The following is a 13,534-nucleotide window of genomic DNA, read 5'->3' as shown; positions in this document are numbered from 1 at the left end:
ATGCCTTTGGAATATTTCAGATTTCAAAGAAATATCACCTTATTATAAGGTCATTGTAGAGATTACCTTGGACACCCTTCAGACCCATGTTCAGATACAGTACCTCTCTTCAACACACACAAATAAAACAAAATGTCAGAAATTTGATGTGTAATAGAAAAAGAAAAATTGGGACATGTTGCAGCAAGAGCAGTGGAACGGCAAAAAATAAAATGAAAATAATAACATTGAAATGTATTTTTATTGATCGATAAGTCATGTAACATTAGTATGATACAAAGCAAGTTTGATATGACAATGGCAAACACATAATTATAATATTGTTTATTTTCCTTAGATGTTATATTTAACACATTTACATAAAAGACCAAGATGTAGGCAAAAGCTTCAGTAATTTGACTCCATTGAGTGCTTTTAGTAAACAATAGGTTTCCCCAGCAAACATCTTATTGCCTTAATTGAACCTCCTTGAGAAAGAAAACCACACACTTTGTAATGTAAATGTTAATTGTAGTAGACAATGGTTCTAGGTAAATAGCACCCCTGGACATGAAGTAAATGAAAGGAATACAGGCACTTAACAATGAAAGGTTGTTTGCACAAACAGTACTTCAAATGTAAATAAACAAGGGTCTTCTCAACGGTCACTACAGTAGTAAAACTTTGGCACGTGTTCAGCAGCCAAATTGAGAATTTACGTTAATAAAATCTCTCAGAGTTTCTATCTGAAACTAACAGTGGTTTTACAGGCTTCTCCAGTCTGCAGTCTTACAAGGAGTTGAAACTACAACGGAACACGTAATGGTTTTGAAGAAAAACTATATGTTTGGGATTTGGGATTGTCAGTAATCTAGGTCACATGGAAGATAACAGGTCATTTTGGACATTTTCTAATGCAATGTTTGTATTTATATTTAAATGCCTATACAAACGTTTGATCGGTGACATGTGGAAAAATGTAAGGACTTCTATGAAAAGATTACAATGGGGACCTTTAAAATGCCAAAGTTTCTGCTAAGCAGAGTCATTTTTAGATTAAAAAAAATGACTGTTTAGAACACATCTAGCTGGGACTATACTAGAACAAACTTTTATCATATTATAATTAACACTTTTTAGGTTGATGATTTTATAATTTTACTTCCAGCGTGTGCCTACTAGCATAATTAGACCAAGTTCCTAGATATATCATGTTCAGAGGCAAACAGCCTGATGAAGTGATTATAATGTCTGTTATACAGAGACATATTTTAAAATATAACCCTCCCAAAACAAAAGCCAAAAGGTGGTCACAAGGCCACAAGTAGGGACTGAGAATTTGATGTGAGGGGCAGGCAGTAATGGGACATTTTGGGAACTTTTCTACTAGCTTTCCTTAAATATTGAAAATCTCAACCGAAGAAAAAAGCCAAACTTAATTATGGCCAGATTAAACAGCGGTTATAAAATTAACAGAAACATACAGTACACAGCAGCTACAGACCGGTTGGTACTGCCATTTGGGAGGCTGCCGATGGCTGTGGGTGGGAAATGCCTCTACTTTCTTAAGCGATGGAGATGAGTATGGTGTGTGTACTTGATGTTTTTTTCATACCCTCACCCCCCAACAGGGCTGTCTGTCATAGGCTGCCGGCCCCGCTTTACCACTTGCCCCCGAGCGTGGGAATCGGAGCGTCCTGCCGTTCACATCTCCTGCATTCCGTTTAGTGGAATCAATTAGGCAAGACAGACCCTCAGATTCCCCACCCCCTTTCCATTTTTGTCAGGTCTATATACGTCCTAATTATTTCAGTTTGGGATGCCAGAGCTGTTTCCTGGATAGACCTGATCATCCTTAAACAAAAAGAGAGGAGGCGCACACGTGGGTTGTGGCGTAAATGTCACTTTCATTTCCAATGCTAGGCGCAGAGTAAGACAGAACATTTTTTTAACACTTTGACAAGAGGGGAGGCGATCTCGTCTCCATCATGTCTTTCTGCTTCAGTAGCTTCCTCAAGGAAACCCTCTTGGAACAGAGAAGCATCTGTCCTTGTATTTTGAATAGAAGAATAAAAAATCAGCCTTTGCTTTTTTTTTTTTTTTTGCATTTTCCTTCCTAGCTCTATGTCCTCAGTAGATACAGATTATTAACCTTCCAGTATAAACTCTTCTGAAAGTCTAATTTCATATAATTTGACATACAACCCAAATACATGCAGTTGCCAAGCATAATCTTCAAATTTTTCAGGGGAGGGACCTCGTTAAGGAATAGCCTAAGTCTACGTATATGGAATCATATTCAAACTAGGTACCAGACATCTCTACAACAGCTCTCTAGGAAAAACAAAAACCCTCCATTTATAAACTTTTACCTTAAAGTAGGACAAACTACATGTGCCTCTTTACTCATTAGCACTATACAACTCTTTGCAGCTGTAACAACCTCACAAAATATCTGCACCTTAATGTTTTGGCATACGTGTGTCAATTTCCTCTAATCCCACCTTTCGTCATAAGGGAAAAACAAACACAGAAACAAAGTTAGATTCAATAAGTATTCCTGACCTTTCTGGTTTTTACTGTCTCTTGGTTGCAGTTCATTCTCACACGCTCCCCGGCGATCTTGAAGGAGTTTTTACTTTCGGTTATCTAGCTTTATGAAGACCAATACACTCATACAGCTAGATAACCAAAGATAACAACTCGCTTCCCTCACAGCCTCTGTCTTCTTCTGCCCAGACTCCAGATCCAGATCTTTCTGGCAGTACCGAAGAGTAAGTAGTCCTCCAGGATACTTTGCCGCGCAAAAGATTCCTCCTTGTATGTAAATATGACCTGGTTTCTGTCTGTGTGTGCGGCTAGACATCCAAACGAGAGCTGTTGCTTTCAAAGTTTATTCCGAACTTTTTTTTTTTCCTTTCAGCAAGTAATCTCCGGCAGCGTTAGCCAACAATTCATCTATTAATATCAGAAAATAAAGCCAGCTATTAAGGTGCAGCAAGCGGTTAAGAGTAAGCAGCATATCCGTCCCTTCACAGGCCTCTATTTGCATTGTAAATTGCTTCCTTCTCACGCAAGACTCCTTAGCCTCCCTCTATAGAGACGTATAAAGCCAACAGCAATTTCCAGCGCAGGTTAAGGAGGAAGGGAAAAAAAAATCCCATTCTATAGAAGAAGTGACAGCTGATTCAAGGATCTGCTCCGGATCCTTTTGGGTTAGGCACCATGAGCTTTTTACCAAGCGGTGGCAGCTTGACTGCACATATCTTGTGTGTGTGTGTTTTAGGGGGAAGATCCTCGATTTCACAGGGCTTCTAGGCTGGGGAGGAGAAGATGCCGTCTTGCTGGCGTGCTGCTGCCCCGGCTCTGAAAGAAGGAGAAAAGGGCCATCATTGGAGGGGCTTTCACTGCCAAAATGTGGACCAGCCCGGCAAGGTCAAAGGTTCGAGACCGCGGGAGACCAAGGTAATGATGATGTCATGAGAAATCTCAAGTACATGGTTATTGATATGCATCAGTGATCATCCAACTGCCCCACGCCTGCTGCCCGAGCAGAGGTAGCGGCAGCAGCAACGGCAGCATTTCAACAGCCCTATTTTCTCAATCAACGTTTCTTCCGCTAGCACTACCGCCTGCTCCTGGAAAGGCAACCCGCGCCCTTTTACCTCCTCGGTGCTAGTGCAGATCGCTCTAATATCCAAAGACTGGAAGAAATCTCTCTCTAAGGACAGATAAAAGCATTTCAGATCTGGGGAACGTCTTTACCTGCATTTCTCTTCTGGCAGATTGCATGGGCGGACAGATGGAAGGCACTTGGCGATTGCTTAAAGCAGGGCCTTGCTTTCTGGGGCTGGGAATCAGATCTGTATTACGCAGTGAGTCGATGTGTGATTACATTGACAATTTGCTCTGGTGGTGTGTTTTTAATGGCTTCATAGTTCAGGCATGTTTTGTATCTATGTACCGTGGCGATAGGGCAGCGTATTTTGTTCTGTAAGTTCAAAGTGAATGCTCTAAGCAAGCCGACTTCATCCTGGTTTTAAAAAAATAACTGTATACAGGGTGTGCCTTAGATTGTAGCACAGGTAAACACTGTAGCAATAGTTTCTAATGTTGTACACAACTCTGCTGTAATAAAAATGCTGAGGCTTTGTCTGTGGTTTCAAACATCAATTTTCATACAGAAGGGCAAAATGTACTAGTCTTCCTTATGAAATAATTTTAAAAAGGATTGTTACCTTGTTAAAAAGACAGATAAAATACCTGGATGTTTTAACTCTGCCCCTACAATCCCCTTCCCCACCCCCACCTTTCTTCTGTCTAGAAAGGAATGTTGTTTTATTAATTAATTGGCCTCATTCTTTTTCTTAGGACTTTTCAAAGTGTGAATATGACCACTTAAAGACCTCTTTTCTTCTTCTCCTTCATAATGGGTAATCTATGTCTAATGCACCTATGACATGTACAATTCTAACAGTCAGATGTCCCTCAGCAGAACATCTGTCCACATAAAATGCATATTCACCATGGGTGAACTTTATGGACTGTTATGAGTTATGTTTGGTGTTGTTACCATTCTTTAAATATATGCTACAAGCAAATGTCATAAATCTTCATATTCATTTCACACACCACTAGTTTATCACAATACTCTCATTTTCATAGGTTGACTATTTCCCCATCACTAAAACACTTTCATGATATACACTCTTTCATTAATTCAGTAATTTATTCATTTAAGACGCGTGAATATGGTTATCAAATTACAGAGCTCACATATGTAAATCCTATAGAAAAGACTGACAAGTAAAGAAAACAGAATTGCTAAGAAAAGCCCCCAATTAAGAGTTCAAACAACAATATTACACCAATTAAATATGTAACTTAGTAACATGGATGCCAACTTTTCCTTAGTTTTTTAGTAATTTACTTTTTTGGTGAGCTTTCTTGTCCTGATTATTTAGAAAAGACTAAGCTATGGAAATTGCTCATCTATTTTTCTTTTCAAATTTTGAAACAAGGAGTACAATCAGAAATGGCTGCATTGGGTTGTATAAAAAACATACATGCAAACTATGAACTAAATCAGGGAAACACACACCCATAGAGTTACTGTTCCTTCTTGAACTATGAGGCACAACATAAACTACTGGATAAAAATTGAACATATCACTGAGGCCCATGCCACTTTTGACATTATGTAAAACCCTAATGAGCTTTGCTTCCTTGGAAGGTTGAGAGTATTTTGGCCTTGCTTTCCAAGACCTAGAAGCAGAATCATTAGTGATTTGGCATATACTACATAAAAGAAGCATATGATCAGATGAATTCAATTCCTTAAATCAAACCCCAAGAAATGTCAGATATTTTTAGAATATCTTTTTGCTTTATATATGTCTGCATGGGGGTTGGTGAGTAGAGAGATGTGAGGCAGGTATGTCTGTGTGTGTATCACCACCATATTTGTGTGAATTTGCAAATTAATGTGACTACATTTCCACATTTAACAATTAAATGCATTTTTAGAACCCAAGTAACTATCATGAAAGCCAAGACACTGAACATCTGAGACGCTTCTACAATTAGAAGCTACAGAATATACTGTCTTAAAATAGCATCTTCTGTGGCAATGCCACAGTCATATCAACTAACTCCAGGACTGGCCCCTTGCCTGTCACATACATTGTAGATTCATTATGAGAGTGCCAAAAAGTGAATTTATCCAGTGTAATGATTATGGGCAGTCTGTTCATTAGCCATATATAGCCAATTAAATATTTTGCCTCTCCATCATCTTTCAAGGGATGAAGAAATAAAAGATACATAGCAAGGCTTAACACTGAGCACCTGGGTATTCTGAATATTGCCAAGGTTTATCATATACATTTCAAGGACTGTATTATTATCTAGGATGTGAGACAAGTTGAAACAATTATGCTACTCTAAAGATTCTTAGCAATGTCTGCCATACATTGTTGTGAGCAACTATTAACACCTGCAGGTTGTTATTTCAGTTATTTTTGCTTTCAAAAAGCTATTTAGCTGAGCTACAGAATCCCCTTTTTGAAAGCTGCATATTGAAGGATATACTGAATTCATATGGCTTGCCTACTCATTCTCTAATAAATTCCCATTAATGGCCAGTAGATTAGGACATGATTGTCATGCTTGTTTTCTAATCTTTTTATAGGTCTCCAGATAGCTGAAACATGAAACATCCTGGTTTTCTTGGAAATAAACAATCTCTGCTTAAGTTAAAAGTGAAAAGTTATGATTTTCCACATATTTAGATCAGAATTATGCTATTCCATAAATGCAAATACATCAGGTTTGCCACTCATATTTAGAACGCCTCTCTGAATCCTGTTCAGACCTCTGCAGAGTATATAACGAAATTGGCCTATCACCGAATTCCCTTTTTAATACTGAGTTTGTATGATTCTCAAGCATGTAAACCACAGTCCACTAATACAGTCAAGACTACCATTTTCCACATAAAAGTCATTTAATTTATAGCCATTTGTATAGTTCAGGCAAGGTACTTGAGTGGCTTATTTTCTAATAAAAGTGTCCTATTATTTCTTCTGTATCCTGAATTTCTTTTTTATAAGCAGTTAAGGTTATATTTGCATTATCCTTGATATATAATATACATAGGCTACCTATCGGGAGAAAACTGCACATACTGGAAACTTAGATTTTTCTGGAATTGTTTCTATTGCCTGAACTGGGAGATAAGCAATACACTGCAGGTCTGTCACCCAGTAAATAATATTCTATTTTTATTTTGTACGTCGCTTTAATTTTATCAAATGTAAATTTTTAAATTACCTTTGGCTGGTTGGATTGTCTATTCATTTTATGCTTCTTCGTAGTCTTATCTGAAAAATAGTCAAGAAAACAAATGATCACAGTTTTATATGTATATATACACACATGCATATACTTATATATATAATCATGGCTTCATTTACAGTACTGCAATTACCAGGATTCCTTAAAATGCCAAGAGATTCCAGAAAACCCCAGTACAAGATATCCTGTGCTTCAGCACCCACAGAGTTAAATATGCTAATTTGCATTTAAATGGAGACATGCATGATAATGGGAATGCAAAATATGCAGAATCTGGAGGGGTTTGGGAAATTAATTTTTTTCTTTCTTCTTTTATTTTTAGCTTGGAAGAAAGAGGGACTCTTAAGAAACATTAGGGATTTGAACATTGTAACCTGCCATACAAAAGAGGAGGGAGAGTTCTCCCATGTAAGAATCTCAAGACTGGAACAAAAGTCATATTTTTTAAATGTTTAAGGCACTGAATTTCCAGGCCTTTCAAACAATGGGAATCCCTGGATAAATATCTAATCCATTAGAAAGATGCAAATAGTTTAGTGTAAGGCCACAGCACGGTGAGATGTGCATTCATATCTATGGCTCCTGATTGGCTATTTCCTCCAGTAAATCAATGAATAATGTAAAACCTGATTGCTGTAAAGTGGTGGATTTTTTAATTCCCTTCCCCCATCCTTCCTTGACTCAATGTTCAAGAAGTCTTACACTCCCGAAAATAGGTGTGTTTCTTTTATGATTTTTTTTTAATGCTTATTGTTATTTTGGAGTGGCCAGGGTGGGGCTACCGGTTTTGCAAAATGAAAGTACTGCACTGGTTCAATTACGCTGACTACGGGAGCTCATTTCTCGAGACAGCGCCCGAACTACTGGTGCCAAGGTGGGGAAGGAGGGTGGCCGGCAGAGGTAGGCACCACGGTAGGGAGGAAACTGGATCCGACCCCGCCGCTCTAGGCCCAAGGCAGCCACAGCTCCCAAAGAGCCCCCGGCCGTGGCCGTGACTTGACAGAGCCTCCGGACTAACTTCTGATCAATTCCACTGCTGCCCTGACCCCTCAAGACAGTTCCCCATTCAAACACCGCGGGTACATTTGCAAGAGAAAACGTCGCAGACACTAATGCAAATACATTGCCTGGGTTCCCACCGCCCTGGGTTCCCTCAGACAATTCCAAGCCAAGGAAGGAAGGTCTTGCCTCCCTCAGCGGGGCCTGGGCTCCTAGCAAACCGCTTTCGCTCAGATACCAGAAGAGTCAGAAGCTGAAACGCTCCAATAAGTAATCGCGATGGTTGCATCTTGATGAATCTGAACTTGGGATAACACTGTAAAGCGGCCTCTCGCTTCCCTGAATCCAAAAGGCAAAGAGAAAAAGGAAGTGGAAATCCACCCAGTTCTAGTTAGCTACTGTATATAAGTTTCCACCAGAATCCCACCAGACCCTCACTTCACTGCCAGGTAACTGCAACTTTGAGGTGGTTAAAAGAATTGTTCAAAATGCGAATCCTGAATCCAGGAACGCAAAATACAGTTGCACTTGGCTCTAGGTTTAAGAGGGAAAAGTCGCACTATCAACAACACAAAATTACATACAAAATTCCCCTTTCCAACGCGAAAATCTCCTGGAATCGTTCTTCAATTGGGGGGTCAGGCCACTGGATAATTAACAGTCCTGGTTCAGACAACTCACGAGATCAACAGGTTTAGCATCGAAACACACAATCAATTAGCTGAAGCAAAGCCCCGGACTGGCCCTCGGAGCGGCCCGCAGCGGGCCTCTGCGGACACCGGCTCGCGGGCGAGGTGAGGAGCGCGGGCGCCGGGCCGCGGCAGGCACTGCTGGCCGCGCGCCGCCGGCCGAGTTGCCGCCTGCGGGCCGCCAGGATACTCACTCGCTCTCGTCCCTGAGCCAGGCAGTGTTGCCCCCCAATCCAGCTGGGCAGGAATCGAGGCGCCGGCCAGAAGACAAGATCCAGAATCACTGGGCAGCCGCAGTACACAAACAGCCTCCTTTCGGCGTCTCGAAAAAAGAAAAAAAAAATTTCAGACCATCCGTCTCCTTCGCACATTTAAAACTGCCGCTCAGTTCCACACGGTGATTCTTGCTTGATTGCGTCTAAAATAGTTTAAACGGATCTTCCCTTCCTGGGCGAGAGAGAAAGGCGCAAAAGACGAAGGAGGAAAAAAAGCCAACTTTTCCCCCCCACGCCAGGCACTTGCTCCCTGAGCCTCGGAGTGGAGAGTGAAGTGGTGTGTGCGAGGCTCGGCAAGTTTTTGGGGGGGCTGTCCAAGGTCTAGTCCAGCCCCCTCTGCCGAGGAGGACGTGCTCTGAAACTCAACCAATTTCCCCACTGCTTTTGTTACTGATGAACTGAAGCCCTATTGTTCATCCATTGCCACGGTCTTTTTCAGTCCCCACACTACGTTCTGCGTTGCCAGAGATAATGAATTTGCACCCAAACCTCTCATAGTCCCCTCCTGACAGACGGAACAAATTAGAAATGTCTCGTCTGAAGGAGGCAATAGCTACATTTTCCTATTGTAGGAAGCAAAGCACACATTTCTTTGGAAACTTCTTTTGCCTTTTCTGCCTTTTATTTCCTTCTCCCTCTTTTTCTTTTTTCCTCCAGTTTTTTTTTCCTCTTGATTTCTTTAGACTCTTTTTTTTAAAAGAATAGCCCTGTCTTGTTTTCCCCATGCATGATTTTTATGTAACTTGTGGATCTTTTCTACCTTCCTTCTTTCCTCCCCTTCTTTCTTTTTAAAGGACTCCTTTGCAATTTTATTTACAAACTTGGAGAATGACCTTTTGACTTGCAGACTTTTTTTTTTTTTTTTTAAAGAAAGGTCTTTTGGTTCAAGTCCCCCTTCCTCACTCCTCCTCTTCTTTTTGTTGTGGTCCTTAAATGTGTTTGGCTAAAGACAGTAATACATTATAAGGATTTTTATTCTTTAAACTCCAGAGCTATTCAAAAGGTACGAGGGACGCTCCATAGGGGTTAGCTATTTGAGGGGGGAAGAAAAGCGTGTGTGTGTGAGAGTGTGTGTGTGTGTGTGTTCCAGGGAAAGAGGCAGAGAGATGTGGGAGGGTGTGGGTGGGAGTGTGCAGGAAGAGAAGGGTGGGAGCCTTGAAGAGAAGGTGGGCTTCCTGGAACGCGAGCCGGGAGGCTGTCAGGGGTGTAGGCGCTAGGGGGAGGTGCGAGAATCCGTCTGCCGAGGGCGGCTTGCACCCCTGGGCCTGTTCGCGCGCCCCGGCCGGCCGCAGCCTGAGCGCGGGTGTCAGAGCGCGCGGGCGCCTGTTCCGAGCCTGCGCGCGTGCGACAGGGGGCGGGAGGGGGGCTGTAAAAATTCTGACGAGTGGCCCGTATGTAAATGCGGTCCGGGGGGAGCGGGGAGGAGGTAATGAGAGCCGCGGGCGAGCAGCCCCGCCGGCGGCCCCCAGCTTTCCCGCCAAGTGCAGCGGGAGGACAGACAGCCATGCGTGGCCTTGGCGGGAGGGCCCCCGCCCGCCGCGCGCGCCTGCCCCCGCGCACACGCACATACTCCCATCGCCTGCGTGGGGCCCGGTGGCCACGAGCATGTCAGGAAAACAAAGCTAGGGCTACGAGGTGGAACGAAGAAACGGCAGCCTTGGAGGCCAAGGGCAGGACTGGGAAGCCAACACCGCGGCCTCTGGCGCCCCTTCCTTGCCAGCCCGTAGCCCGGCCCTCCGCTCCTGGCTCTGCACGGCCCTGGCCCAGAAAAGGCCGAGGACCGTTTCTTAGCTGCCTAGGAGAGGGTGGCAAGCAGAGGCAGGGGCGGATGTGCGCAGGGAGGTGCCAGCGAACCCCGCCGGGTGCGCGGGCACGCACACACGGGCGCGCGGGGCAGGGTGGGGGGGCGGAATCTGAAGGCCTCCCTGCCGCGTAGCCAAGAGCCACTACCTCCTCGCAAAGGCTGCCGAGCTCCAAGTGAAAAGTACACCAGGCTAAATCCGGCAAGACAGCGCCCGGGCCTGCGGCTACCGAATCGCTCGCACCTCAAGCCCCCCTCCCCAGACAATGTAATCGAAAGGGCCTGGCTGTTCAGAGACAGCCTTCTCTGACCCCCTCCCCCTTCAAATGGGTGTAATTCGAACTCCAGCCCAGGATCTCTGGCCTAGATGGCCCCGAAGATAAGTCCCAGAGGTGGCCGTGGAGAGACACTGATCTCTCGCTCGTCTCGCTCACAGCGCCTGCCTCGGTGCTAACCAGCCCAAGCACCTCCCCAACACACACACGACACTCGCATCACATTGTAACTCACGCTCCAGGCATGGCTGTTAATGAAGCCGACGCGCTTAATGAGTGCACAGGTAAATAGGTACCGAAACGAGAAGCCCCCACCACTCGACTGGGCGATTTACCTCTCCCTACTGGAAACACGTGTAGCTTATCGTGTTTTAGGAGTGATTTGCTCTTGTCTGAGGTCTCCCCCTCCTCTTCTTGTGGAGAGAAGCCAAAAAAAAAAAAAAAAAAAAAAAATCATGTTCCATTGTCAGAGTCTTCTTTCTGATAAGCTACCCGAGCATTGGTCTAGAGCATTTGGGGAGCTGATTGATTTGGTTTGTTATCTGTTGTTTTTGGTTTGTTGTTTTGGGGTGTGTTGTTTTTCTGAGGGAAGCAAGAGAACGTGTGTTTGGTGGGGCTGGAGGTGCAGGACAGGAGCCTGCGGTGCGGCCTGAAGGCTGGCGAAGCTGGAAGCCGAGCAGTGGAGAAAGAAGGCGGCGGTTCGTCCTCCCCCGGGGTCGACACACGGGTTCCCTTGGCCCCCTCGGGCCTTGGATCTGCCACCGCCGTTGCCGCCGCGCGAACGAGCGGGCTCCGTCGGCTGCCGCTCCGTGTTTTCTCCCATCCCGGCTTCACGTTCAAGGTTTAGCTGCGAGGTCACGTCCATTGACGTCAGCTCCCTGTCTCCCTCTACGTCCGGCTACATTTACATACATCAAGGAAATTAGGGCATTAAAAAATATGCAAATTCTGCGCGAAGAGGAGCCTGTGCATTCCTGGCGCGATCGCCTTTTATTGAAGCTTTTAATTAAAGGGGCTAGTTGGCGAGCCCCTGAAACAACCGCCAAAACCCCCAAAAGAGAAAAATAAACGCTGTAGCCTTCGGGAACGGTTGTTTCGGCTCCTGTTCTGTGGGCGGTTGAGGACCGCCGGCTGCCCGGCTCGGAGAAGAACAGGTTAGAGGAGGCAGCTCCAGCCCATGCATAATCAGGGCTCCGCGGCGCCTCCATTCTTTCCTCCTCCTCCTCCTCCTCTCCTCCTCTCCTCCTCCTCCCGCTCCTGTTGGTTCCAGCGTGTATTATTTTTAATACTGATGCATATGTAAAAGGTATATTTGCATTTTTTTAATTCGCGAAAAGTTCAGGTTTATCGTTTTATTGATTCTCTCCCCCACTTTTTTTTTTTTTTTTTGCTATCTTATTATGTCTCTCTGTCTCTCTTGTCCCTTTCTATCTGTCTTTATTTTTTGGCAAGTGTCTGCTGCTGTCTCTTGCTAGATAATATGCACAGTTGCCTCCCTGCTTCTGTTTATTTAAGGCTCCAAAGATGCACATCTGTCATGTATGTAATGCCAGCTGTATAACCTCCTGGTTTGGTCATAAAAGAAAAGACACATTTTTTTTTTTCTTTCCTGACATACCCTCCTTGATCGGCTGTGATGCCCATGGCTCAAGGCTCAAAGTTTGATTGTCTAATTAACTTCATATTAGCAAAACAGTTTGGGCCAATGCATTTGAGATAATGTATGTATAAAAGAAAGTGACCCCAAAGATTTCTAAAGAATTTTTGTGCTGATTAACTGAGAGGTGCAGCATTCACCACCCTATTGCTTTCTAGCATTTCTTATTGCAAAAAAAAAAAAAAAAAAACTATTTTAAAATGTGTAGAAACAGCAACGGACAGCCTTCTGCAAGGAAGACATTTTCAACCATGTTGTATGTTGTACCTTATCTGCTTCATTCAAAATTTAGTGAATTTCATTTTTATCTTAATATGACTGGAAACAAGGCATATTATCTTGATTCAGAAGCATCCTTAGTTCCTGACTTTGGAATTAAAACAAATAAACAAAACAGTTTACTGTATTAAGCCAGTTGATTTGCCCTAAAATACACAGGCCTTGAGTTAGATTTCAAGCAATGGAAATCTTATTTATAGGGTCGAATTTTTCTTTCTGGCAATATGTCTATTCAGCACAATGGCTTCTGAAAAATATATATGTATAAAGTCCACTTTAAATTTTTCCCTAAAGCTATCATTTTAAGAAGACCGAATCCACAACTGCACAGCCACAAAGAACAGCAAAAGGCACACATGCAGCTTATTCAATTAAACAAATCCAAGTACATGCACAGGTAATTAGTTTTCTTATGAATGACTTACCTGCACAGATACTCAGGGCAAGACTCACCCTCCCCAATGGCTTTCATGTATAAATATTCACATGTATTTTCCCCCATTTTAAAGCTACAGCTCTATGCCATCTTTCATGCTGGGCTATCCAGCATCCATTTTTAGCACCCTTAATTCTTATGGCATTTCCAGCCTTACCCTTGGCTGTAGTTTTTCCAAGCCTACACCAAAGTGCTCTTATGGTATGTTACCCAATAAAAAGTGGTCAGATGGCTACACGTAAAACATTTAAAAATGGAGATGCACTTATCCTTTAGGTTTGTCCCTACT

At 43.4% G+C, this 13,534-nt stretch overlaps 1 long non-coding RNA gene across 1 annotated transcript; it reads right to left on the bottom strand.

Moving 5' to 3' along the window:
* Positions 1-232: 232 nt before the first annotated feature.
* On the bottom strand, positions 233-9,226 carry LOC132422166 (uncharacterized). Its single transcript, XR_009518821.1, has 3 exons — positions 8,717-9,226; positions 6,811-6,860; positions 233-3,345 (listed from the first exon to the last, which is right to left on the bottom strand). It is a non-coding gene; the product is annotated as an uncharacterized lncRNA (long non-coding RNA).
* Between the last annotated feature and the right edge of the window lie 4,308 nt (positions 9,227-13,534).

This window comes from Delphinus delphis, chromosome 3 (genome assembly GCF_949987515.2).
Source record: "Delphinus delphis chromosome 3, mDelDel1.2, whole genome shotgun sequence".
NCBI classification, from domain to species: Eukaryota; Metazoa; Chordata; class Mammalia; order Artiodactyla; family Delphinidae; genus Delphinus; species Delphinus delphis.
Note: the sequence above shows the minus strand (reverse complement) of the source record. Positions and strands in the feature narration are given on the sequence as shown.